This window comes from Podarcis bocagei (assembly GCF_964188305.1).
Source record: "Podarcis bocagei genome assembly, chromosome: W".
Classification (NCBI taxonomy): Eukaryota; Metazoa; Chordata; class Lepidosauria; order Squamata; family Lacertidae; genus Podarcis; species Podarcis bocagei.
Window position 1 is genome coordinate 74457477 of NC_138131.1, and position 26365 is coordinate 74483841.

General features: G+C 46.7%; 1 pseudogene across 1 annotated transcript in view; it reads left to right on the forward strand.

Moving 5' to 3' along the window:
* The window catches only part of LOC308578102 (protein CIMAP1C-like), a 32981-nt pseudogene extending 27166 nt beyond the window's left edge, over nt 1–5815 (forward strand). Inside the window, exon 5 of the transcript in view lies at nt 5331–5815. The product of the transcript in view is annotated as a protein CIMAP1C-like (transcript). The remainder of the gene's footprint in view (nt 1–5330) is intronic.
* Nucleotides 5816–26365: the final 20550 nt, after the last annotated feature.

Below are 26365 nucleotides of genomic sequence, written 5' to 3' on the forward strand. Positions count from 1 at the left end.
ACTCCTTGTGAACTTAATGGACTTAGAGTCAGTCATCCATACCCTGTATGCACCTTTTTCGTACCCCATGAACAAACCATGTGCCCCACGCTTCCCAAGCTTGTTGGTTTGTTGTGTGCGTACCCACATGTCCGAACCAAAGATTTTCATGTGTTTGGTGTTGGGTTTCTTGCCAAACATCTTCTCATAGGGGGTACAACCAATGGGTGATGACAATCTGCGATTAAACGCGTAAACAAAATTCCCCAGAGCCTCCCCCCAAAACTTATCAGGGAGATTGGCATCATGCAACAAGGTTTTTATTCCTTGCAGCAATGTTTGATTTGCTCTCTCCGCAAGACCATTCATCCATGGCGATCTGGGCGTTGACATGTCATGCTGGATTCCCTTCTCAGTCAGGAAAGCTTCAAACTGCTGAGAAGTGAACTCCCCGCCCCGATCAGTAAACAAAGAAGAAATACGTTTACCGTGCACATTCTCCAACCAAGCACAGAATGCCTTAAACTTCGGAAACGCTTGCGATTTCTGTTCGAGCAAATACACATGAATGTACCTGGAAAAAGAATCAATCAGAATCATGAAGTACCTTGCTCCTCCTAAAGAGGGCGCAAGTGGACCAACCAGGTCCGCATGTACTAGCTGGTAGGGTTTGGAAGCCTGCCTGCTAGACTCCTTGCCTTTTGGAGCAACCTTCACTTTGTTCTCTGCACAAGATACACACTTCATGTGAAATTTACAGGGTTTGATGTTCAAACCCTCAACCACCTCTGGCATCTTGGCCAGTGCCTTCCAAGAGAGGTGACCAAATCTTCGATGCGCATCGTGAATGCAACCTGCATGAAGAACTTTGTTAGTTTGTGCAACACAACAAGAATCAGCCTTAGATACAACAGCAGTGTCATCATAAGATATATGGAACAAACCATCCATAAACTTTGCATGCAAATAGTCCTCTTTTCCTTTACTGATGACACAGATGCTCCTCTTGAAGGAAATCTGAAAACCACGCCCAGTAAGCTGTGGGACGCTCAGCAAGTTGCTTGCAGCTCCTGGAACAAAAAGTACATTACTGATGGTAGTGTGCAGACTTGCAAGTTTCACAGTCCCTTCTCCTGCAATTTGCAACGTCCTTCCATCAGCCAGGTGGATCTCACCTTCCTGAGGCTTGAAGGAGATAAAGAGATGGCGATCCTTCGAAATGTGGCGCGTACAGCCTGAATCAACAACAAAGCTGCCTTTGGCTGTTGGAGCAGTCCTTACAGCAAGCAAACCCTTGTTTTCCACTGGTGTGGGCTTTTGCAGCTTGCCCCCCTGTTTCTGGTCAGCAGACGTGCCTTTAGCCTTTGGTGAAGCTGAGCCAGCAAACAACGCTTTGTTTTTCCCTTGCGCGGGCTCTTCACCCTCCCTCTGCTCCTGGCCATCTGCAGGCGGCTGCCTGTGTTTACCTTTGCCTTTCCGGCCTCTGCAAAGGCGATGGCCTTGGTTCTCACGAGAACCAGAGCTCTCAGCTGCCGACTCCTTGGCTCCCCCTGGAGGCTGGAATGCTGCCTGGGATGACGTGACGGTCAGCTCCCCCTGCAGCTTGCAACCGGTGCCCTCAGCATCCCTACATTCATTCGCATTCTGGGAAACAGCTAGGACCTCCGATGCAGTCAAACTCTGGGCTGGGATTATTGGCTTGTGAGCTTTCATCAAAGCAGTCCACATCCCACGTGCAGTGGTGTTGCCAGCCAGCGTCTTAATTTCCTCAAGAGATACGGATAGGACTATTACGTCTATCGCTTTCGAATCATGCGATTTCCATCTCTCTGTCAGAGGAACCGGAGGGGGCTCAGAAACGACATGCCACACCCCAAACTGACGCAGCAAACTCTCACACCATTTTGCCCAGGTTTCATAATTCTGCCCATCCAACTTAGGGCATTCAGCATTTGCCTTTGGGCACTGAGTGGCCTCTGAAGCTTCAAAAGCGTGGAAAAACTCCATTCCAGCTTTTACAATTAGCCGTGAGTCTATTTTAACTCGAGAGACTCCTTATCTTGGCAGCCATTAATCACGAAGCCTTTTTGGCTCAGCTCGCAGGCCAATTAGGCCTTGCCGGAGATCAAAGGCTCCTTGCGAGGTAAAACAGAAAAGCGTCCCTTTCCTTTCGCTTTTCCCCCAACATACCTCAAACGCAGTCTGTTGCAGCTTTACTCTCCTGTAGGTGCTATGAATCTGGGCCCGGAACCTTGTTGTTGGGAAACTGCCAGGGAGATAACGTCCATCACGGCCCCCAAGCCGGAGTTCGGAGATTCCATCGGCCTCCCGTAGTCACGCAGATCCAACAGTTAGGGGCACAAAGCCTTTGGAATTCCTAGCCACATTCCAGGGCTTGGTGCACCCTCTTTCAGCAGAAAGCACAGTCAAAAGCTTGCACCGCAGAAGAGCAGAAGAGCATTTTTACAGACTTTATGCTTTTCTGCTCTTCTGCGGTGCAAGCTTTTGACTGTGCTTTCTGCTGAAAGAGGGTGCACCAGCCTAGGAATGCAGCCTGAATTTCCAAAGGCTTTTGTGCCCCTAACTGTTGGATCTGCGTGACTACGGGAGGCCGATGGACGTCCAGAACTCCGGCTTGGGGGCTCATGATGGACACTAATGGATCCAACAGTTAGGGGCACAAAGCCTTTGGAATTCCTAGCCACATTCCAGGGCTTGGTGCACCCTCTTTCAGCAGAAAGCACAGTCAAAAGCTTGCACCGCAGAAGAGCAGAAGAGCATTTTTACAGACTTTATTTAGAACATGAACAGAACAAAAGAAAACACGTCCATTCTCAGTCAGCGTCTCTGACCATCTGACAAAAACGAAAGGAATATCTGAACAAAAACATCCTGTGATCAGGACATGCGCAGACTCTGTGACTCCCCAAAGCCTGCTCCCTTTAAGGTGGAACGGAAATATCCTAACATCCTGCACATTCTCTGAGGACTGACTTTGCTCCTCGTCTTCATATACCTGATCGACTGTAATGAGGGAGAGATCCTCAAATGGAGTCTGCTCTTCGTCTTCCATGCTAGGGGAGAGGACCTCAAAGTGATTGTGTATTTCTAAACAATCAGAGTGAACCCTGGGCCTCCTACTTCTTTGAGTCACGTTTCTCCATATATCTGGCTCCTGTGTTGGTGAACTAGCCTCCTTCTCAGGGGGAGTCCCCTGTCTCCTCCTTGGTGGAGACGGTGTGCTCTGTTGCTTCCAAGAAGAGCTCCAGCTCTCTAATTCTTTGGAGCGTAGCTACATGTTCCTCCAGTTGCTGGACTTTGTCTTTTAAAAGGGCAATCAACATGCAATTACTGCAGGTAAAGCTGCCTGCAACCTTTGGCAAGATGGCAAACATTGCGCAGGAATTGCAGGCGACTGCAGCTGTTCCCTCCCCTTCCATCTTGAGATCGTGTCGTTGGGGGTGGCTACAGAGGTCCTCCATCATAAAAAGCTTGAAGACAGGACAAATAACTCCCCCCCCCAAAAAAAAGTCCAGAAGACGACGCAAGTAATCAAAGCTTTTCAGCGAGTGTATGCTGATGTGATTGGTCCTCTAGCACCATCTAGAGGCAATGCAAGATATTATCTTGTGTGTGTGGATTATTTCTCTCATTATGTGTGGGTATATATATTGCAGAAACCACAAGAAGCCTTAGAAAGGTTTAAAGAATTTTGTGACAAGGTTAAGAATGTTCATAATGCTAACATTGATTGTCTTTTCACAGATGAAAAGCCAGTTTTTCTTTTACAGGATTTTCAGGATTTCCTGGATAAGAAAGGGATAAGGCACAAGACACAAGACTGCTGTTTCTGCAGAAGCATGGAACAGAAGTGTCTGTGTGCAAGTGAACAAAGAATTGTAAAATGGCATGAAGGCACAATTGCTGAGTTCACATTTGCCACATGAGTATTGGGCGGAGTCGATATTGTGTTATTGTTAGTCTTGATTGAGAAAGGTTTCAAAAGATTTGGGAAGTTCTCCTTTTGAGAAGCTGTTCCGTAGAAAACCTTGTGTTGCCCATTTTAAGGTTTTTGGGTCTCATGTGAAGACAGAAGCTCCAGGTGGAGTAAAGAATGCTAGAGGCATTTTTGTGGGTTATGAAAAGGGTCTCTACAGAGTAATTTTGTCTGAATCTGGTCAGGTGATTCTCAAAAAATTTCTAGAGAGTGCTCCTGAACAGGAGAGAGTAATTGTTCACACATTTCCCACTGAGGACAATTCAGATGTTGATGATGATTTTACTGATTACAGTGGTACTCAGAGTGACAGTGATAGCTCAAAGAGCTCAGTTGACACAGTCATTGAGAGGAAATCTCACACAATGGCTAGACCTTCACAAATGAAGGATGAACCACTGTTTACTATTGGAACTGGTTCTCCAAAGAGTCCTGAGACTGAACCAGTGAGCAAAGAGGATCAGCACCTCATACGTAGGTCTGAGAGAGTTACAAAGGGTGTACCACCCAAGAGGTATTCAAAAGAGTTTGCTAACTTAGCTGTTGCGTGTGTTACTATTGTTGACAAGTCAAGACAGGTTGAAGCTGTGTCTAAGTCAGAGACAAAGACACAACAGGGAGTTGCTAAGTGTAACACTACATTCCCTAGCCAAGGTCATGCAGATGCACTCATTCCTTGGAAGTCAGACTACCAGAGAGGTACACTGGGGAAACCAGTGGCGGGTAGTTCCAAGGGTGGAACTGAAACAACAGGGGAGTGTTATATGTATAACAACTGTTTGTTTTCTTCTCTGGATCACGCTTTGCTCGCAGCGCACATTGATTCATATGGGGGAGTATGTTACGATATAGAAGCAATGCGGCCGCGAGCTGGTAGCTTGAAAGCAAAACATAATGGGAATGTTGGGACTGTTCCATGGGAAACAGAGGGACAGTCAATTCACAGTGCAGAGGGCGCCGGAATTAGCTGAGAGTGTAATATGAGCTGTACAGGAAGTACAGGTGGAGTTTGTCTCTCGGCTGTTGGAGTTTGAAGAGAGCAGTCGTGTTTTTCTGTAACGCTGCAAAGACAGAAATAAAGGCATGTAAATACGTTTCTGTCTATCTCTTTCCCCTGCCGGGGGGGGGGGCAGGAAAGAGGGGTGTGTTCTTCTCACGCTGAGAAGGATCGCCTATCGCGACCTAGCAATGCAGACAGGGAGGTCATCAGGAGATCAAGCCAGGTGCCTGGAGAGTTGCCAGTTTCTCCTGATAAAGGCTTGATTCCCAACAGTATCCACAGGTTTATCCACATGCTCGACAGTGGGGAGCACCAAGTGGGGGGTGTCACCTCCTATCTGCTCTTGGCTTGCAGTTATATCTTGTACGCCTGCCCCAAATGAGTACTACGTGGAGAAGATACACCCACTTGAAGAGTCGAATGCACCAGCGTACACTATGGGCCTTCGAACGCACTACTGGGTGAGCAGCCCAAACCCAGCACCCAACCAATACACCCTTCCACAGACACTGGGTCCAAAGCTGCCTGTCAAACCTGCAGCTCCCTGCCTCTCAATGGCATCCAGTGCCTCTGTGTGGGGCTATGCTAAAGACCTGGTGAGAGGGCCTGGCCCGGCAATGAATACCATACCTGAACCAGATGTTTACCTGTGCCACCAGCCATCCTACAGCATCTCCCAAAGATTTGCTTCCTCCAGCAAGAACTATACACCAGGACCCCCTGACTACAATGCGGAGCTGGTCACCACCGACAAACCCAGAGCCCCACAGTTCAGTCTTGGGATTCGTCACTCTGAGTATTCTCATGGCACACCTCCAGTTTGTTTACTCAAAGAGTGAGGGTGGACTCACAGGCCACAGAGGTGACTTGCCCCTTTGGGTAGACCCACCTCCAAATAATTCCATTGTGACACAGTGTCAGGAAGCAGGTGTAAATAGCTTGTTTCAGAGGGAGAGATTCTGATGAACTTTGAACACGTTTGGGCTATGCCAGGGTCAGGTAATTGGGGAGGGGGACTAGATAGCCCTCCTTGGTGAGACAGGGGGTCTGCCTTGGTTCTTGGCAAAATCCTTTCTCTATCCTTCCTCCTTCCAGTGTGCATTACTAGTGAAGTGTTTCTCACCCCACCACTTAATTCGCTTTCTGTTACAGAAGATTATTGGGAAGAAGGCTAAGATGCTCTTTTTGCTCATATAAGAAATAGTTTTATAATTTTATAAGTATTACCTTTTTTTTTTACAAAGCTCCATAAATATTTATTTTCCTTGCTACTATTCTATTTACACTGAGAATGAAATGCAAAATGAGAGAGCTGTTTTTAATATTGTGTTTTACCAGTGTATATTGAAGAGCCTTCCAAAGAGTGAATTTATAGGGCAGTCTATGTAACTTGTTTACATGTTACTTGCTTTGCGTAAGTAAGTAAATAAATAAATCCAATTTAGATCGCAGTTTTGGATTTTGTCAGCTTGGGATGACTAATGTACCTTCTAACATGCCTATCATCAAACCACATTCATTATGCTCTCAATTGATAAATGTAGGCTACATTGATTATGTTTATGAGCTCTGTGCATCCCTTCCCCCTCCATACCCAGGTGATTCAATGTATGAAAGGGAGAGTGAGACTGGGCTGCTTGGGTATCGTTTTCTATCCTAACCTCTTATTTGTTGCATGCAGCACCATTTCTGTTCTGCTACAGTTTGTCTCCTGCCAGCAAATATGTTATTTGTCTTGTCTGCTGGTGGTGAAATTATGGCACTTCACATCAGTCTCAAGGTTGAGGGTGCCTCTTGCCCACAACACATACACAGAATTTCCTCTAAGAGAAATGCTGGTTCTTAGCTCTCTCCTCCTAATCTAGATGAGCACCACAAGCCAAAAACCACTTTCTTGGGAAGAAGACTCACTGAACTCACTCACTTCACAATAAGAATGCGTAAGAACCAGGCTCTAAACTGCCTTTTTTCAATGTATTATTTATCCTGTAACAGGAATGTTTTCCCACTATTCTATTCTTCTATAAACCAGATGGGAACTAAGCTGCTCTTGCTCCATGTATCATTTTTACAGCACTTCCAGCCAACTGTATCCAACCTCTTTGCAAGTGCATGAGTGAAATATTATTATTAATATTAATAATTCAATTTTTTTATAATCTTTTAGCAAAAGATTTCAGGGTGGTGTACAACATTAGGAACACATTACAAAACATCAATGAGCAGGGCAGCAGTTGAAGAAGGAGCAAAAAGGGTTTTCTTTTGTGTGTGTGTGTGTTTCTTTGTGGCTGATTAGCTGTTCTCCCTTTGCAAAGGTCAGAGGGGGCAGGGTTTCTGTTGAGGCAGGGGATTAGCTGTGGGAGGAGCTTATCAGACCTAGCAGGGCAGCAGTTGAAGAAGGAGCAAAAAAGGTTTTCTTGTGTGTGTGTGTTTCTTTGTGGCTGATTAGCTGTTCTCCCTGTGCAAAGGTCAGAGGGGGCAGGGTTTCTGTTGAGGCAGGTGATTAGCTGTGGGAAGAGCTTATCAGAGCTTGCAGGGCAGCAGCGCGCGCAGTTTGATCCATCGTGTAGATTTAGGGGAGCTAGTCTCAAACGTTCGTTGGGGGAGACCTAGGGTTTTTTTGTGGGAGGAGTTATTTGTCCTGTCTTCACGCTTTTTATGATGGAGGACCGCTGTAGCCACCCCCAATGACACATTCTCAAGATGGAGTGGGAGGGAACAGCTGCAGTCGCCTGCGGTTCCTGCGCAATGTTTGCCATCTTGCCAAAGGTTGCAGGCAGCTTTACCTGTAGCAATTGCATGTTGATTGCCCTCTTAAAAGACAAAGTCCAGCAACTGGAAGAACGTGTAGCTACGCTCCAAAGAATTAGAGAGCTGGAGCTCTTCTTGGAAGCAACAGAGCACACCGTCTCCACCAAGGAGGAGACAGGGGACTCCCCTGAGAAGGAGGCTAGTTCACCAACACAGGAGCCAGATATATGGAGAAACGTGACTCAAAGAAGTAGGAGGCCCAGGGTTCGCTCTGATTGTTTAGAAATACACAATCGCTTTGAGGTCCTCTCCCCTAGCATGGAAGACGAAGAGCAGACTCCATTTGAGGATCTCTCCCTCATTACAGTCGATCAGGTATATGAAGACGAGCAGCAAAGTCAGTCCTCAGGGAATGTGCAGGCGACCTTGGAATGGACAGCTCACGGAAGAACCCCGACCAAACCTAAGAGGAGGCGTGTAGTGGTGATAGGGGATTCCCTACTGAGGGGAACAGAAGCAGTGATCTGTGGGCCTGACAAGATGTCTCGGGAAGTGTGCTGACTCCCCGGGGCTAAGATCCAAGATGTAACTGAACGACTGCAAGGAATCATAAAACCCACTGACAAATACCCCTTCCTCTTGGTTCATGTGGGAACCAATGACACTGCAAGCAATAGCCTCCAGAAGATCAAAAGAGACTACGAGGCCCTCGGCAGGAAATTGAAGCAACTAAATGCACAAATTGTCATCTCATCTGTCCTCCCAGTTGAACGACGTGGCCCAGGGAGAGAGGGAAAAATAGTGGAAGTGAACAGCTGGCTTCGCAAATGGTGTAAACAGGAACGGTTTGGATTCTTAGATCACGGACTGCAGTTTCTTGAAGATGGACTTCTGGCAAGTGATGGGCTGCACCTCACAACGGTTGGGAGAAATGTTTTTGCCAAGAATCTCAGAAACCTCATCAGGAGGGCTTTAAACTGACTAATGTGGGGGAGGGAGACAGTGCTCCTGAAGGTAGGAGTCCATCAATTGATGAAGACGATCATCCAAATGTCATAGACCAAATGGAGCAAACAGCACACAGACCTAGTGGTGGGAGGAAAAAATCCTTAAATAAGAGACACGGGGAAATGATTAATGGACTTCAATGTCTGTACACTAATGTGCAAAGCATGGGAAATAAACAAGATGAGCTTGAGCTCTTGGTACAACAAACTAAATATGACATAATAGGCATCACTGAAACCTGGTGGGATAAGTCCCATGATTGGAATGTAATAATGGGGGGATACAATCTATTTCAGAGAAACAGACCAGACAAGAAAGGAGGAGGAGTGGCGTTATATGTCAGGGATGTGTATACCTGTGAAGAGATCCAAGATTTAGAACCTCAATGCCAAAGTGAGAGCATTTGGGTCAAAATTAAGGGACAGAAGAATAACAGTGACCTCATTGTGGGAGTTACAGATGGGTAGCCGTGTTGGTCTGCCATAGTCAAAATAAAAAAATTCCTTCCTGTAGCACCTTAAAGACCAACTAAGTTAGTTCTTGGTATAAGCTTTCGTGTGCATGCACACTTCTTCAGATACACTGAAACAGAAGTTGCCAGATCCTTCTATATATAGAGAAGGTGGGGAGGGGTATTACTCAGAAGGGTGGTGGGAATCGGAGATTGGCAGATAGCTGAGATGAGCCTGATGAGCCTGTTGACGACTCTTAACGACTGTAGTAGGTCTTACAGGAAAAGGCAAGGGGTGAGAAGGTGAGAAGTGGCTTAGTCATGTATAATGAGATAAGAATCCAATGTCTCTGTTCAGACCAGGTGTCTCCGTTGTTTTAAGTTTGGTAATGAGTTGCAATTCAGCAGCTTCTCTTTCCAGTCTATTTCTGAAATTCCTTTGTAGTAAAACAGCTACTTTGAGATCTTGTATAGAATGTCCTGGGAGATTGAAGTGTTCTCCTACTGGTTTCTCTGTTTTGTGATTCTTGATATTGGAGGGTCTTGCACTTTCTCTGGCTCTCCTCCCACTCCAGGGATCTCCAAGAGCAGGCCTTGTGCAAGACCAGCATTATATGAAAACAGCAGCCTCTCAAGCAGAGAGGCTGAACTGAGATCCATTGACTTTCTGTAATGCTCCTAGAAGGATAGGCTAAAAGGGGGCAGGGAATTCAGACAAATGAGCCCAAGCAGATGGCTTGATTTTCTGAAATGCTGCACCATGCAGCCTGCAAAGCAGGGACATCTCCATCATCTCCTTTCTCAGGCTGCAGCAGATGGATCCAGCACAGCAGTCTCCTTGTAGAACCACCCAGCCCAAAATGCCACCTTTGCCAGCCGTTAGTCTTACCTTTGCAAGCCCCTGCAGCACCCAGGTGGCAGATGGCGGCCAAAACTCGCCAGATGGCCTTCTGCTCCTCCACCACAATTCCCAGGATCTCCATGGCAGTGTGGAGCTGAGCAAATGCAGCTGAGGCCTTCTGCTTCTCTTCAGCCTGCAAGGAGAGAAAGGAACAGCCAGGTCTATGGCATGAGGGCATGGGCTGGGACCAGAGATACCAAGGTGCCTTCAGAAAGAATGGCAGCATACAAAGCACCCTTATAAAGAACCCGATAGGGCCAGAACCTCTCCAAAATACATCACCTACATTGATTATTCTTAAACCAGCATGTGAACATAGGAAACTAAGAAAAACCTGCTGGGTCAGGCCAATGACCCATCTAATTCAGGATCCTGCTCCCACAGTGAATGCCCCAAAGGGAAACCCATGAGCAGGACCCCAGCTCAAGAGCCCTCTCCTCCCCTCCTGCAGCTTCCAGCCCCAGGTTGGCGAAGGTTCCAGTAGAAGGAACCCCCAAGCTACAGAACTGAATGAGAGATAGTGCCTAGGTTACTTCCCTTGTAAGGACGGTAGAATCTTTCAGTTTCAGTTTCTTAAGTCACAGGCAAAAATACACCATAAATAAGACATTGTGGGGGCCAGGCTTCTGCTGAGGGGGAGCAGAACCTCAGATAATTGAGTACTTTCAATGCTTTTCAATAATATTTTTGGATCTGCCCCTCCTTGGCTATACCCATGTCTTAAGTTTAGCTCTCCTCATTTCCATGTCACCTTAAAAATATTTTGCCACATTCCCACATCAGTTTGCAATTAAAAGAAAAAATCACCAGCATTTTTAGTGCAAATTTCTCATAACATGCACATAGTTTGTATGTATAACTTGCCTAATGTATTTTTGTAAAACAATTTAAATTAATGTAATACATTTCTGTATGTTATTTCCCTAATACATGCATTTCTGGACACATGGCTTGACTGGAGGACAACCTTGCAAAATTCAGCAAGTGTGGATTTCAAACAATGGCTGCACTTCAGTACTCATTTTGTTTTGGGAAGTGCAAATTAAGTAGGTTTGCCTTTAAATGCAAATTGAATCACATTTCTCCTCCATCCCTAGTCCCTTGTTGTGTTTGAGTGTGATCAACAGACAGAATTCAGTATGGCTGGGCTAAGCAATTGGGAGGAGGTGCAGAATTGTGCGGGGGACGGCCCTTGCCTGCTGTGCCCTATACCACCCCCGAATTTATGGGGGTGGGGGCACTAGGCACAAAGCCCTCCTGTGGGATTTCCGGCTCTCCTGGACGCCGTTCCTGATTCGCGCCGCTAGTTGCAAATGATCTTTAAAAGAAACAATTTGGACAAGATTAATTGCACATGCTTCAAGGAAAAAGGGGAGTAAAGACTGCTGACAGAAGAGATCTCTGATAACAAGACAAGAATAAAATATGAGAAGATACGTCAAGATATGGTATGACAAATGGGGGAGGGGGGAGAAAACCTGCCTTCCTTTTTTTATGTGATTTAACAAGAATCCCCTCCCCTAATGAGTCAGAAACTAAGGACTTAAGCTGTGGATTTAAGGCTGTGTGGAGATAAACTTTCGATCCAAAGCAATGTTTCAAGATGAAGCTGGAAAGCTAAGAGTTCTGGAATGACGCAGTTAAAAATGCCGTCGCCATTTTGGGAGGCATTGTTGGAGCTCTTGGGTCTGGGAGGAGAAAGAGAGAAATAGAGTTGTTTACATATCGTGGATCAACTCCTCGGTGGGACTTAAGAGCGACAAATGCCAAAATTTACGATGGAAAGAACGAGGTTATCTACTAAGGAGATATATGGAAACCATCTGGACTTAGTGGAGGAACGGGAAATCCACACAGGATTATTATACTTGCTATCGGCTTAAGGAGACCAACAGAAGAGATCGTAAAGGAAAAAGAGAAATTATATGAATAAGATATGATGTGGAAACACCAAGATAAGACTGGATAGAATTATGAACTTTGTTTGGACTGATTGGGACTGATTTGGACATTAACGCAGTAAAGAAGATGATCTGAATCCCCCTTTGGATCTTGAAGTATGGGTTCCCCCAACAAAATTTAAAAATTTGGCTTTGTAATTTGGAATTTATATGATGTGATTTAATTTGATGTGATTAGCCAGTTAATAAAAATTATTTTAAAAAAAATACAAAGGGGGAGCCATTAAGATTCCAAACAGAAAACTGGATAAAATAAAGGAACCAGTGAGCTAAAACCTGGCATCATTCATACAAGAGAAAAGGTTTGTGCATTTTCAGAAGATGTACATAAAAGTTGAAAACCTGGAGGCAGAGATGACCCTACTTCAGAGCAGTAGATGGAAGTAGGGCTTCCATTTGATGAGCACCTACAGCTCTTGACCACAGAGAAAGTTGCTGAAAGAGCACAGGGTGGTTAATCCTGCCATGTCTCTCCCACACTGGACATGACTGGGGTCATTCCCCAGCACTGGGCAGCTTTTTCTAATTTCAGAAAATGTTCTCCGTTGCATCTCTGCATGATTGATTGTTGTTGAATTCCATACTTCTAAGCAGTCTCTGCTAGGATGATTAATTCTAACTCTGGCAATTCTCTGCGTTGTGATTACTGACTCAGATACATGGCCAGAATCACCAGTCCTCCTCCAGTGAGGTTGCCTGACGCCTCTCTGTATGTCATAGCTCTGTGCTTCTTTCTACCCATTCAGAATGGATGAGTGACTGACAGGTGAGTGACAGAGACCCAAGGAAGGGGCTTCTCCAAGGCTGAGTAATTCCTACTTAAATGTATTTGAAAAGTAAACCTTTTCAATAGTGTTTCCAATTCTAATTAAGCCATGCTCTTGGCTACCAAACATTTGAGACTTGAGATCTTGAAACTTTCAAAGGGGAGTGTGTTTGGCTCAAAGCAACTTTCTGAAACACTACAGCTGGAATAGACAGAAGGGCTGAGCATCCGCTGAGGACGGCAGAAAATCCCATTAACCAGCAAGTCCCAGAACTCTTTCAGACATCTAAGGGCCCCTCCCCATTCAACTTCAACAGACAGCATGTGTCACCAGATCAGAGAACACACAGCAAAGCTCCAAACTGTCACACTCCTCCTCAGTGCTTCCTTGGAGTAGAGCCTCTGGCTGTGAGGCAGACCATTTCATTGGGAATCCTGTTTTGCTAAGGTTTTTTTTTGTGTATTTATTTTTTTGAGCCGTTCTTTGAAGTGTTGCTTTTAAAGCAGGGTGAAAACAATCACTTGAGAGGATTGTTCTGATCATGAAACAAACTTCAGAACATGGTTTGAAAAGAAGCATGATTCCTGGCTTGGCACTCACTCCAGCTACTTTCAGTGACACACCAACCTTTTGACTTTAAAATCTTGAAAGAGCTGCAATTGTCAGTAAGGACAAATGGACTTCAAGCCCCATTTACACAGGCTCTTTTGGAAGCCACATTAGCCCAGCTTTTGGTTCCAGATGACATCAAGCTTTTGGCACGTACAGTGTTACCCCAATCAGCAGGTGTTTTGTTTGCCCACGAATGGGAAACTGCCTGCCGTGCTTATGCTCCAGCTTTGTTTCAACAAATCAGGGGAAATAATCCAAATATTACCCTTGCAGACGTCATAGATGCCATGATGGGGCGTGGTCCTTTCACTCAAGCTTCAGTGCAAGCCACACTGCTGCAAATCTTATTGAGGGACACTGCTCTTGCTGCTAAACAAGCAATGAGAAAAATCCCAGAACCCACCAGTATTCAATCAAGGTGGGGTTCAATCAGGCAAGAGGCAAGAGAATCATATTCTTCCTTTATGGACAGGCTGCTTACAGCAGTGAGTCGTCAAATTGAAAATCCTGAAGCCAAACAAATAATTATCAAACAATTGGCCTTTGAAAATGCCAATGAGGATTGTAAGGTTGCGTTACAACCGATGATACACAATCCTGCCACAGACACAGCAGCCATGCTTCGCATTTGTCAGTCTGTTGGTACAGCCACCCACAAGGCTCATCTGCTGGCAGCAGCGCTAAATGAAAACCAGCCTGTAGCCACCGATACAACTTGTTTCCAGTGTGGCAAACCAGGATCACTGATACCCCAGTGGGGGTAGAACAGTGGCCTCTACCAAAAGAAAAATCAGCAGCAGCGGCACCAGCTGTTTCTGAACAGCTTATTTGCGTGGGCAGGCGGAGTCCCCAGATCCTGCACGGTCCCCCCGTCATGTGGAATAACGACTCAAGACAACGTGCTATGGGATTAAATTGGCCACAACTTTATTAAATTTCAAATGTGGGTAGACCTTGGCTCAGGCATTGGGCGTTCTCCCTCCCTGGTCCCCAGCCGGGGACCTAGGGAGCATCAGGGTTATCCAGTGTGTGTGTGGGGGATGGGCCAGCTCTGGAGAACATATGTTCAAGCAGAGATGGCCGCCCCCGTAACGCCGCCGCCGCAGGGGAGAGCAATGACAACCTTTCGGTGTACGGCCAAAGCCTCCCTTCAGAAAACCCCTTTAACGGGGAACCCTGGTATCGCCGCCGCAAGAGGAAGATGGACAAAAGGATTCCGCCCAAGGCCTGATACCGCCAAAGTTGTGACGTTTTGCTACGGGAAAGGCGAAACCTGCCAATGCAGGGAAATTCCTTTCCGGCCCTTTAACAGCGACCTTAACGTAGCAGCGCCCGCATACCTGTGAAGAAAAGTTAACCTGCAAAAACCTGTGAAGAAAAGTTAACCTGCAAAATAAGACATTAACTGAGGGTGGGTAGGGTGGGAGAAGCTCTGGAGCCAAGTGAGGATTCCTAGGTGAGATCCTCCCTCTATTGTGTGGGCAGGTAATCCCTCCCCTACCTGGCCTGGTCTCCTTGGCAACGCTTCCCCCAGGTGGGATTGGACAACTGACTGAGGTAGGCGGAGACCTCCAGGTATCACACCTGAGGGAAGGCAAAGCCAAGCCTATGCTGTTGGGGCCGCTCCAGGTCTAGGGGCTGCACGCGCCCACGCAAAGGGCGCCCCCCGTTTTAAGCGGGGAGCGGTCATTCTGAACAATTGACTTTCGGCCACATTGAACCATCTTCATCCCACTGGCTCCAGCAGACAGGGAACGGTTTGCTTTTACATTGCCAGTATATAACAATTCGCAGCCCACCCAGTGATATCAGTGGGTTGTCCTGCCTCAAGGCATGCGGAACTCCCCTACACTTTGTCAACATTTTGTGGGTGAAGCATTGAAACCTTTCCGCATGCACCACCTAGAGGTGCTGCACACAAGCTGCATCTGGCAGTGTTTGCTACACCATTGTTGCCAACAGGAATTTATATGCTCAGACAGAAAAGAAGAAGACAATCTGCATTATAGAATGGCTACATTTACCACACACCCCACCTAAAAACATTTATTCCGTTGTTGAATCCACATCAGACATTGTTATCAAAGGACGTTCACGTGCTATAGCTTTGAGCGGTTCTGATGTTGCATCAATATATCTGCCCTTCTCACAGACTGAACAGCAGCATTTATTCATAACAAATGCTGCCGTGCAAATTGCCTTGGCTGATTTTATAGGTGTCATCACTTTAAAAAAAAATCATATTTATTAAAGTTTCCAAAAAATATAGAAATACAAAGATAAAATACACTTAAAGCCTTACTTTCAATACCAACTTTCTGGGACTCCCCCTTCCCCCTCCCAGCTGTATTCCCCTTTCATGAATTTAGTTCTACAATCTCTCACTCCCCATTTAAAACTTAATTTGTTTAACCCACTATCCAATTTAAATTACACAATCTTACCTCCCTCCCATATCATTTACAAAAATAGAAAAAAAAGATTTTTCCCCAGATCCACCCCAGTTTCCTTCCACGAATTCCCTTTTTTAAAAAAAGAGGTTAAGTTGTTCCCATGATGCCTCAACATTCTGGCGTCAGCTTTGGAAGCTGGGAGGAGTTTTCTGACTGTTCCTCTCGGTCTTTGAGAGAGAAAGACGCAGTTTGTCATGGCTGCGAGAAGTCCTGGAGTTTTCTGAGAAACGATGCAATAAAGAGCTGTAAATGGACAATCTGGTGCTCTGTGTATTTGTCGGAAGCTACGTGACAGTTTGCCGCTGTGTTTTACTCTGCTAGGCGTGCCGGAACGAAGCAGATTGCGCCGCTGAGTGGGAAGCGTGCCGGACCGCTGTAAAGAGCTAATTGGACCGTAAATCAATTAGCAGGTCACGCACTAATAAATCAACAGGTTATGGGCCGTAATTACTGCTTGTAAAGCTGTCACTGGAGGCTGCCGGAATGTTTGAAGTCTGCGTTCGGAGGCAGTGAAGCTGACCGGAAGCGGAGGCCTGTATCTGAGGCAAGCAGCTAGCTGAAAGACGCAAAGGTTTGCCTGTGCTGAATGCAACAGTGCCAAGAGCAGCAAGGAATCGTTTCTCCACGGACAGGAGCCGGAAGAGCTGGTGATCTGTGAGTACAGCTTGGGGCGCCTGGGGAGAACGGGAGAAAGATGGCAGATGACCTAGAGGTGTTTGAAGTTCCGCTTGAGAAGCTTGAAGAGCTTGAAGAGCTCACCACCCAGTCGTGGGAAACCTGGGTTAGAAGGGTGAGAGCCTGGTTTTGGGCAACTGGCTTGTGGGACATAAGCAAGAAACAGCCGTCCCCAAGCGAACCGGCTGCTGCTGAAATTGCGGGGCTGGTGGACAGAGATGCAGGAAAGCTGAAGTCTGCTTTTCTGGAGGAGAAGATGCAGAGAGAGAAAGCTGAGAGAGCTGAGATCTGCATGTTGAGAGCAAGCGTACACGCTAAGCTGTTGCCGTATTTGGAAGGCATTGAGTCGGCCTGTGAAGCCTGGAATGTGCTGAGGGGTTTGTGTCAAAGCTCAGCAGAAGGCCAGGAGCAGGATGATGCCGAGTGTTCAGCCAGAAGCCCTGATTTTACAGCCTTACAGAGTGCTGTTGGAAGTGTTGGGGGGGCAGAGGAGCCCAAAAGCCAGTTTGGAAAAGTTTCCACTGTGTATGCCGAGGGGAAGTGCCGTTTCAGAGGGGGCGGAGCTGGTGTCCCGGAAGCTTTGCTAGCTGAGAGCTCACCCCAGTGTTTTTCCGTTCGTCGGTGCTACGTGTGTAATTCTACGGAACATCTGCGGCGTAATTGCCCCCACCGGAGCAAGGAGGCAAGGCAGGATGTTGTCAAGGTCAACTCCCATGGGAACCAGTCGGGTTTCCATGGCAACCAGCCTGGGAGAGCAGCCAGGCGTGGGACTGAGGCAGGTGGACATGACAAACACCAGGAGGAGACTTATCAAATAACAGCCAGTATGGCATTGTTTGAGAACAGCTGTGAGAAAGGCTCAGAGTTTTGTTTTGTGATAGACTCTGCAGCTAATCGCAACTTGATTCCAGAGACCCCTGCTGTCGAGATGTGGAATTGCAGAGCAATTTCTGCTGGAAAAACTGTACTTTTTGCAAATGGACAGAAAAGAAATGTAACTAACGTTGCAACTGTCTTTATGTCTATTCTACAGGAGCAGTTGGAGTGCTGTATTTGTTGGGAAACTGCCAGGGAGATAACGTCCATCATGGCCCCCAAGCCGGAGTTCTGGACATCCATCGGCCTCCCGTAGTCACGCAGATCCAACAGTTAGGGGCACAAAGCCTTTGGAAATTCTTAGCCACATTCCTAGGCTGGTGTGCACCCTCTTTCAGCAGAAAGCACAGTCAGAAGCTTGCATCACAGAAGAGCATAATTTACAGACTTTATTTAGCGTTTAACAGAAACAAAAGAAAACACATCCATTCTGTCAGCGTGTCTGAGCCGACTGCCAAAACCGAAAGGAAAAACAGCAAGCATAAACATCCTGTCAACAGGACATGCGCAGACTCTGTTGCTTACAAAGCCTGCTCCCTTTAAGGTGGAACGGAAATATCCTAACATCCTCCCCCTTTCCGTGTAACCTGTTGTACCTGTGGTTCACCCAATTGCAACTTTTGTACATAAACCTTAAGTTGTTCTCTGTTAACAACCTTAGACAACAGATCAGCAGGAATTTCATTTCCTGCCATGTAGGACACCCGAATCAGTCCTTTCTGAATACACTCTCTTGCACGATGTAGCTTAATCTGCAAGTACTTGGTTCTCTGCTTGCAACTCTCGGAGTTCAGCAAAGCCAAACACGATCTATTGTCTTGATACACTTGTATAGGACATTTCACAGACACCCTGATGTCCTTAAACAGTTGCATCAACCATTCACAATCCATGAGTGAAAATGACAGAGCATTGAGTTCTGCTTCACAGGAACTTAGGCTCACTGTTGTCTGCTTCTTGCACAACCAGTCAAACAGGCAGTGGTTGTACATGTAGCATACTCCAGAAGTGCTTGTACCATCCGTGGTGTCACTTCCAAAACTTGCATCTGCAAAGATTTCAAGACCTCCAGTCTTCTGACTGGTGAACCTCAGCCTGTAGTGCATAGTCTCTTTCAAATAGCGGGCTATGCGCTTCAGAGCTTTCCAATCCTGAACCGTAGGATTGTTGGCATGTCTGCTAAGCAGATTACAGCTTACAGCTATGTCAGGTCTTGAACATCTGGCAATGAAATTCAGCTTGCCTAGAATGCATCTGTACAGCGTTGTGTCAGAAAACGCTTCAGCAGTACTGTTTACCTGGTAACCTGTCACCATCGGTGTGTCTGCTGGGTTTGCATCAATCAAATTCAACCTGGTTAACACATCAGCAATTTTCTGTGTTTGGTGTACCAGAAAATTACCTGCTTGGTCCTTCTCCACCTGCAGAGAAAGATAGTTGGATACCTCACCAAGATCCTTCATGTCAAAGTGCTCCTTCAGCTGAGCTAGGGTGCTTTGGTAAAAAGCCTGATTCTTCCAAAACATCAGAAGATCATCAACAAAACATAAACAATACAGTTTGTTTTGCCCCTCCTCCTTGACAAACACACATGGATCAGCTTTGCCCTGGTGAAAACCTAGAGAAAGCAATGTCTCAGTGAGTTTTGTGTTCCAACACCTGGCACTCTGCTTAAGACCATATAAGGATTTCCGCAGTTTACAGACCATTCCCTTCTGTATTTCCATCCCATCAGGTGGAAGCATGAACAGCTGTTCATTCAAAATCCCATACAAAAAAGCTGTATTAATGTCGTGGTGGGAAACATGCAGTTTCTCCTCCGCAGCGATCTTGAGCATCAGCCGAATGCTCTCATATTTGACTGTGGGAGAGTAGGTCTCGTGGTAATCCTGTCCTGGTACCTGTGAAAAACCTCTGGCAACCAATCTGGCTTTGTGTCTGACTACCTTGCCATTCTGGTCTGTCTTGGCCTTGAAGACCCATTTGCTGCCAACCAGTCTCATTCCTGGGACTATCGGTACCAATTCCCAAGTTTGGTTCCTGTTCAAGGAATCAACTTCAGCCTTCATGGCATTAAGCCAAGGCTCAGCATCTTTAGAGGTTAACTCCTGAACCTCATTGAAGCTTGAAGGTTCCCATACCTTCTCTGAGCTACTAAGAACAGCAGTTGCTGTCTTAGCAAACTCATCAGCATACCTCTTTGGAGGTCTGCCCTTGGTCGCCCTTTCAGATCTGCGTACTAGACGCAAGTCTTCTGGACTCATCTCCTCTTTCTTAGGAGAAAAGTGACCAATGGTGAACAGTGGTTCTTCCAGTTCATTGTCAGACGCATCAGATGGTCTGATTGAGGCCTTTGCGCTCTGGTAGTCTGCTGTGTCATCACTTTCACTGACATCAGCAGTAGCGCCGCCCACTGAACTGGAATCCGAACTCTGATCATCATCATCATCATCATCCTCATCCTCATCCTCATCCTCATCCTCATCATCAGCAGCTTCCTCAGCTTTAGCTGCTTGCTTGACATCACCTTCATCCTCCTCTGGGTAACTCTGGAAAATTCCCACATTTTCCCCCCACTTAGGATTGTACTCAACACTCCTTGTGAACTTAATGGACTTAGAGTCAGTCATCCATACCCTGTATGCACCTTTTTCGTACCCCATGAACAAACCATGTGCCCCACGCTTCCCAAGCTTGTTGGTTTGTTGTGTGCGTACCCACATGTCCGAACCAAAAATTCTCATGTGTTTGGTGTTGGGTTTCTTGCCAAACATCTTCTCATAGGGGGTACAACCAATGGGTGATGACAATCTGCGATTATAACTGTAAACCAAATTCCCCAGAGCCTCCCCCCAAAACTTATCAGGGAGATTGGCATCATGCAACAAGGTTTTTATTCCTTGCAGCAATGTTTGATTTGCTCTCTCCGCAAGACCATTCATCCATGGCGATCTGGGCGTTGACATGTCATGCTGGATTCCCTTCTCAGTCAGGAAAGCTTCAAACTGCTGAGAAGTGAACTCCCCGCCCCCGATCAGTAAATAAAGAAGAAATGCGTTTACCGTGCACATTCTCCAACCAAGCACAGAATTCCTTAAACTTTGGAAACGCTTGCGATTTCTGTTCGAGCAAATACACATGAATGTACCTGGTAAAAGAATCAATCAGAATCATGAAGTACCTTGCTCCTCCTATAGAGGGCGCAAGTGGCCCAACCAGGTCCGCATGCACTAGCTGGTAGGGCTTGGAAGCCTGCCTGCTAGACTCCTTGCCTTTTGGAGCAACCTTCACCTTGTTCTCTGCACAAGATACACATTTCATGTGAAATTTACAGGGTTTGATGTTCAAACCTTCAACCACCTCTGGCATCTTGGCCAGTGCCTTCCAAGAGAGGTGACCAAACCGTCGATGTGCATCGTGAATGCAACCTGCATGAAGAACTTTGTTAGTTTGTGCAACACAACAAGAATCAGCATTATTCACAACAACAGTGTCATCATAAGTTATATGGAATAAACCATCCATAAACTTTGCATGCAAATAGTCCTCTTTGCCTTTACTGATGACACAGACGCTCCTCTTGAAGGAAATCTGAAAACCACGTCCAGTAAGCTGTGGGACGCTCAACAAGTTGCTCGCCGCTCCTGGAACATAAAGTACATTACTGATGGTAGTGTGCAGACTTGCAAGTTTCACAGTCCCTTCTCCTGCAATTTGCAACGTCCTTCCATCAGCCAGGTGGATCTCACTTTCCTGAGGCTTGAAGGAGATAAAGAGATGCCTGTCCTTGGAAACGTGGCGGGTGGCACCTGAATCCACAATAAACCTGCCTTTGGCTGTTGGAGCAGTCTTTACAGCAAGCAAACCCTTGTTTTGCACTGGTGTGGGCTTTTGCAGCTTGCCCCCCTGCTGCTCCTGGCCAGCAGACGTGCCTTTAGCCTTTGGTGAAGCTGTGCCAGCAAGCAAAACCTTGCTTTCCACTGGCGTGGGCTTTTGCAGCTTGCCCCCCTGCTTCTGGTCAGCAGACGTGCCTTCAGCCTTTGGTGAAGCAGTGCCAGCAAACATCGCTTTGTTTGGCGCGGGCTCTTCACCCTCCCTCTGCTCCTGGCCATCTGCAGGTGTCTGCCTGTGGCTCTGTTTACCTTTGCCTTTCCGGCCTCTGCAAAGGCGATGGCCTTGGTTCCCATGAGAAACAGAGCTCTCAGCTGCCGACTCCTTGGCTCCCCCTGGAGGCTGGAACGCTGCCTGGGATGACGTGACGGTCAGCTCCCCCTGCAGCTTGCAACCGGTGCCCTCAGCATCCCTGCACTCAATCGCATTCTGGGAAACAGCTAGGACCTCCGATGCAGTCAAACTCTGGGCTGGGATTATTGGCAAATAAGCTTTTTTCAAAGCAGACCACATTCCACGTGCAGTGGTGTTGCCAGCCAGCGTCTTAATTTCCTCAAGAGATACGGATAAGACTATTACGTCAATCGCTTTCGAATTCTGCGATTTCCATCTCTCTGTCAGAGGAACTGGGGGGGCTTCAGAAACGACATGCCACACCCCAAACTGACGCAGCAAACTCTCACACCATTTTGCCCAAGCTTCATAATTCTGCCCATCCAACTTTGGACACGGAGCAGTTTCTGAGGTCTGTAAGAGATCCATCTCAGCTTTTTACTTGAGCCGTGAGCCCTATGCCTTCAAAGACTCCTTATCTTGGCAGCCCATTAATCACGAACTCTTTGGCTCGGCTCCCAGGCCAATTAATCCTTGCGAGGTAAACAGAAAAGCCAAAAGCCTCCCTCATTTCTTTCGCTTTTCCCACCGTACCTCTTAAACGCAGTCTGTTGCAGCTTTACTCTCCTGTAGGTGCCGTGAATCTGGGCCCGAAACCTTGTTGTTGGGAAACTGCCAGGGAGATAACGTCCATCATGGCCCCCAAGCCGGAGTTCTGGACATCCATCGGCCTCCCGTAGTCACGCAGATCCAACAGTTAGGGGCACAAAGCCTTTGGAAATTCTTAGCCACATTCCTAGGCTGGTGTGCACCCTCTTTCAGCAGAAAGCACAGTCAGAAGCTTGCATCACAGAAGAGCATAATTTACAGACTTTATTTAGCGTTTAACAGAAACAAAAGAAAACACGTCCATTCTGTCAGCGTGTCTGAGCCGACTGCCAAAACCGAAAGGAAAAACAGCAAGCATAAACATCCTGTCAACAGGACATGCGCAGACTCTGTTGCTTACAAAGCCTGCTCCCTTTAAGGTGGAACGGAAATATCCTAACAGTATTGTCCCAGGGATACACCACTGTCTTTTGTCTGTGCCTTATTTGTTAAAAAAGGGGTTTAAGGTTTGTTTCGAAGATGATGTCTGCACAATCTCCAAAGGAGGGAGGATACTTGCCAAGGTTAAAAAGGGGCAGAATGATCTCTTCATTCTTAAAACGCCTCTGGAGGGTGAGGGGAAGGTTGAGAAAGCACAAGCCCTGTGTGCTACAGTTCCCGCTCATGTGTCATGTGCTCATGTTTGGCATGCTAGGACAGCTCATGGTTCTTTAGAAGAACTACAGACGCTGCCTGAGGTCGCCAAAGGCTGTCACATCATAGAATGTGGATGTGTGATAAAATGTGAAGCATGCAGACAGGCAAAGGTAAAAGGGTGCAGTTACCCAAAGGTGGAGAGGGTACACACCAAACTCTTTGAATTGGTTCACATAGATCTGTTGGGTCCCGTAAAGGAGCCAAGTCTGGGAGGGGCCAGGTTTCTGCTGACGATGCAGGATAGCTTTACACAGAATACCTGGACTCTTGGGCTCAAATCCAAGGAAGATGCAGCTCAGCTGATCAGAAGTTGGATTGAGGAGGTGGAACTAAGGTTCTCCACCAAAGTGCAAGCAGTCACAAGTGACAGAGGTGCTGAGTTTACAGGATTTGCTTTGCAGAAGTTCTTTCGCATGAAAGGGATACGTCACACAGTGACTTCACCCAATCAGAGGGGGGTGGCAGAGCTCCGATGTGAGGCTCTGGTCCAGGCTGCAAAGGTGTTGCTGGCAGATTCTGGGTTGCCACCAAAGTTTTGGCTGGAGGCAATCAGGTATGTGAGCTTCACCTGGAATCGTACCTACAATTCAATGATAGGTGACACACCCTTTGGTTTGTTGCATGGCAGGAAACCCCAGATTCATTTTCTGCGCAAGTTTGGTTCGGACGCATCTGTGCCAGTGCCTAAAGCTTTGCAAGGGCCAGATGGATCCAAGTTCCGGAAAATGATCTTCTGTGGGTATGAGCCAGCAGCGCGTGCATGGAGGTTTGCGTTCCCATCAGGTGATCAGAGTAAAATGCTGATCAGCAAACACGCTGAGTTCTACGAACAGGATGAAAGGTTAAAGACTCCTGTCAAGCGTGATGTTCTATCAGAATGTCTTTCTGATTCAGAGCAGGAAGGTTCTGAGGGGGAGGAAGGAGAGGCTGAGTCTGCTGATGACGATCAGGTCACTGACCAAGGTCTGGAGCAGGGTGGGGCATCTCCACAAGTTGTTAAAAGAGAGGCCAAGAGTGAGCCTAGTTCTCCAGTGAGTGTGATGGAGGGGATTCGAAAACGTGTTAAGTCAGAGGGGGAATCCCGTGATGCTGAGGACACATCTGCTGGTGATGGTGAGTCAGGGGAAGCATCTGAATTTCTGCCCAGGCGATCCAGTCGCACAACGAAGGGTGTTCCACCTGAAAGATATCAGGCCACAGGTGCGTGGGTAAGTTTCGCACAGTGTAAGTCTGATAGGTATGTGGATGTTCCACAGGTATTGTCAGAATGTGATGCAGAGGGGGTATGGGAGTCGGAACTTAAGAGGTTAAGTTGTTCCCATGATGCCTCAACATTCTGACGTCAGCTTTGGAAGCTGGGAGGAGTTTTCTGACTGTTCCTCTCGGTCTTTGAGAGAGAAAGACGCAGTTTGTCATGGCTGCGAGAAGTCCTGGAGTTTTCTGAGAAACGATGCAATAAAGAGCTGTAAATGGACAATCTGGTGCTCTGTGTATTTGTCGGAAGCTACGTGACAGTTTGCCGCTGTGTTTTACTCTGCTAGGCGTGACGGAACGAAGCAGATTGCGCCGCTGAGTGGGAAGCGTGCCGGACCGCTGTAAAGAGCTAATTGGACCGTAAATCAATTAGCAGGTCACACACTAATAAATCAACAGTTTCCTTCCACGAATTCCCTTTTTTTTAAAAAAAACATGTCCAATCAAAATGAAATGATATACAAGAGTTATATAAAGATATAAAAGATAAAAGATATAAAAAGATTCAAAAAATAGTTGCACAGCCTTTGGATTCCAAATCTCCCCCCCCCCTTCCCCGGTTTAGATTCCCTATGTCCATCAGTCTGTATGTTGTCAGCCTGGAGGTCTCAAATCCATGGCCAGATTTCTCCCCAGTTCCACCTTGCCGGTTTTCTTTTAATTTATTTATTTTAATAATGTTTAACTTCAAACGTCCAATCTAAAAAAGGCCTTTAATTTCCTTGGTCTTTACCGCTCCTCCCTTTTTTCTTTCCATGTCGTAATCAGTCCTTTGTTCTTTTTATTCCTCACTTTCTCAGGTTTCTTGTCCTGTTCAGCTGCGAAAACGTTCTAATTCGGAAATCTGGTATCTCCAGTGGCGTAGCGTGGGGGGTGCCAGGGGTGCCGACCGCACCGGGCGCAACATCTGGGGGGGCGCGAGTCCAGAGGGAAGGGACAAGTTCCTTCCTCCGTCGGGCTCCCTGCCGCCACCGCCAGCCTTGCGCCCTAGCACGCGCGCCCCCCGCCGTCGCTGTGGCTGCGCTCCGCTCACTGCTCGCAGGAGGAGCAGCCGCTGCAGCAGCGCCGACGCCGCCACCGACGCCTGGCCGGGCACGGGCAGCCTCTGCACCCTGCCGCCGCCGCCATCCCCTCGGCCCAGCCACAGGCGGCGGCTGCTTCTGCCTCCATCCTCCTCCGGGCAAGCAGCGTTGTTTGCGTGGCAGCGCCAGCGGCAACTCGCAGGTTAGGGGTTGGGGGGCGCAAATTACTTGCCTTGCCCCGGGTTAGGGGGCGCAAATTACTTGCGTTGCCCCGGGTGCTGACAACTCACGCTACGCCGCTGGGTATCTCTACAGAGGTTTGTTGTTCAGGAACAAAAACTTACGTCCAGTCCCTTCCTTTTTTTTTTAATTTAAATTCATCATTAATACACATATACAAGCATGCAAACATACATTTCTTACAATCCTTAAAAATGTTCAAACATACTTACACTCAATCCCACAAATAGTTCCTTTCCCCATCACCATCCACCAACCCTTCACCCCACCTTTGTGTTTGACTTCCAATCTACTCAATTACAATTTCTTTCCACTTCTATTACTTTCTTTCACACACCTTTACCCTAATTTCATACTTCTTTTTCTATTACACATTGTTTTCCATCTTATTTGATATATCAGTATTTGAAACGGAACTTGTTTATTCTAATAGGAGTTCTGATTTTTCGATATGATTTTGCAAGTATCTTTTAAACACCTTCCAGTCCCTATCTATCTTTTCTTTTGAAATCCTTCCAGTTTCTTCCTTTGTTTTGGATATATTGTAATACTCCAATAATTTGGCAAGCCACTCTGTTTTTGTCGGTATTATACCACTTTTCCAGTTTTTCGCAATCAATAGCCTTGCTGCTACTGTTGCGTATAAATATAAGGTCTTATCTTCTTCCCTTAGGCTTCCTGGTACAATTCCCAATAGAAAACCTTCTGGCGTTTTCCTAAATGAGTATCTAAACATTTTTTTCATTTCATTATATATTATTTCCCAAAATTGTTTGATGTTTAAACAATTCCACCATATATGTATCATGGTACCTTTTCCCGTGTTACATCGCCAGCAGATATCGCTACAGTTTTTATTCATTTTTGCTATTCTTTCAGGTGTTAAATA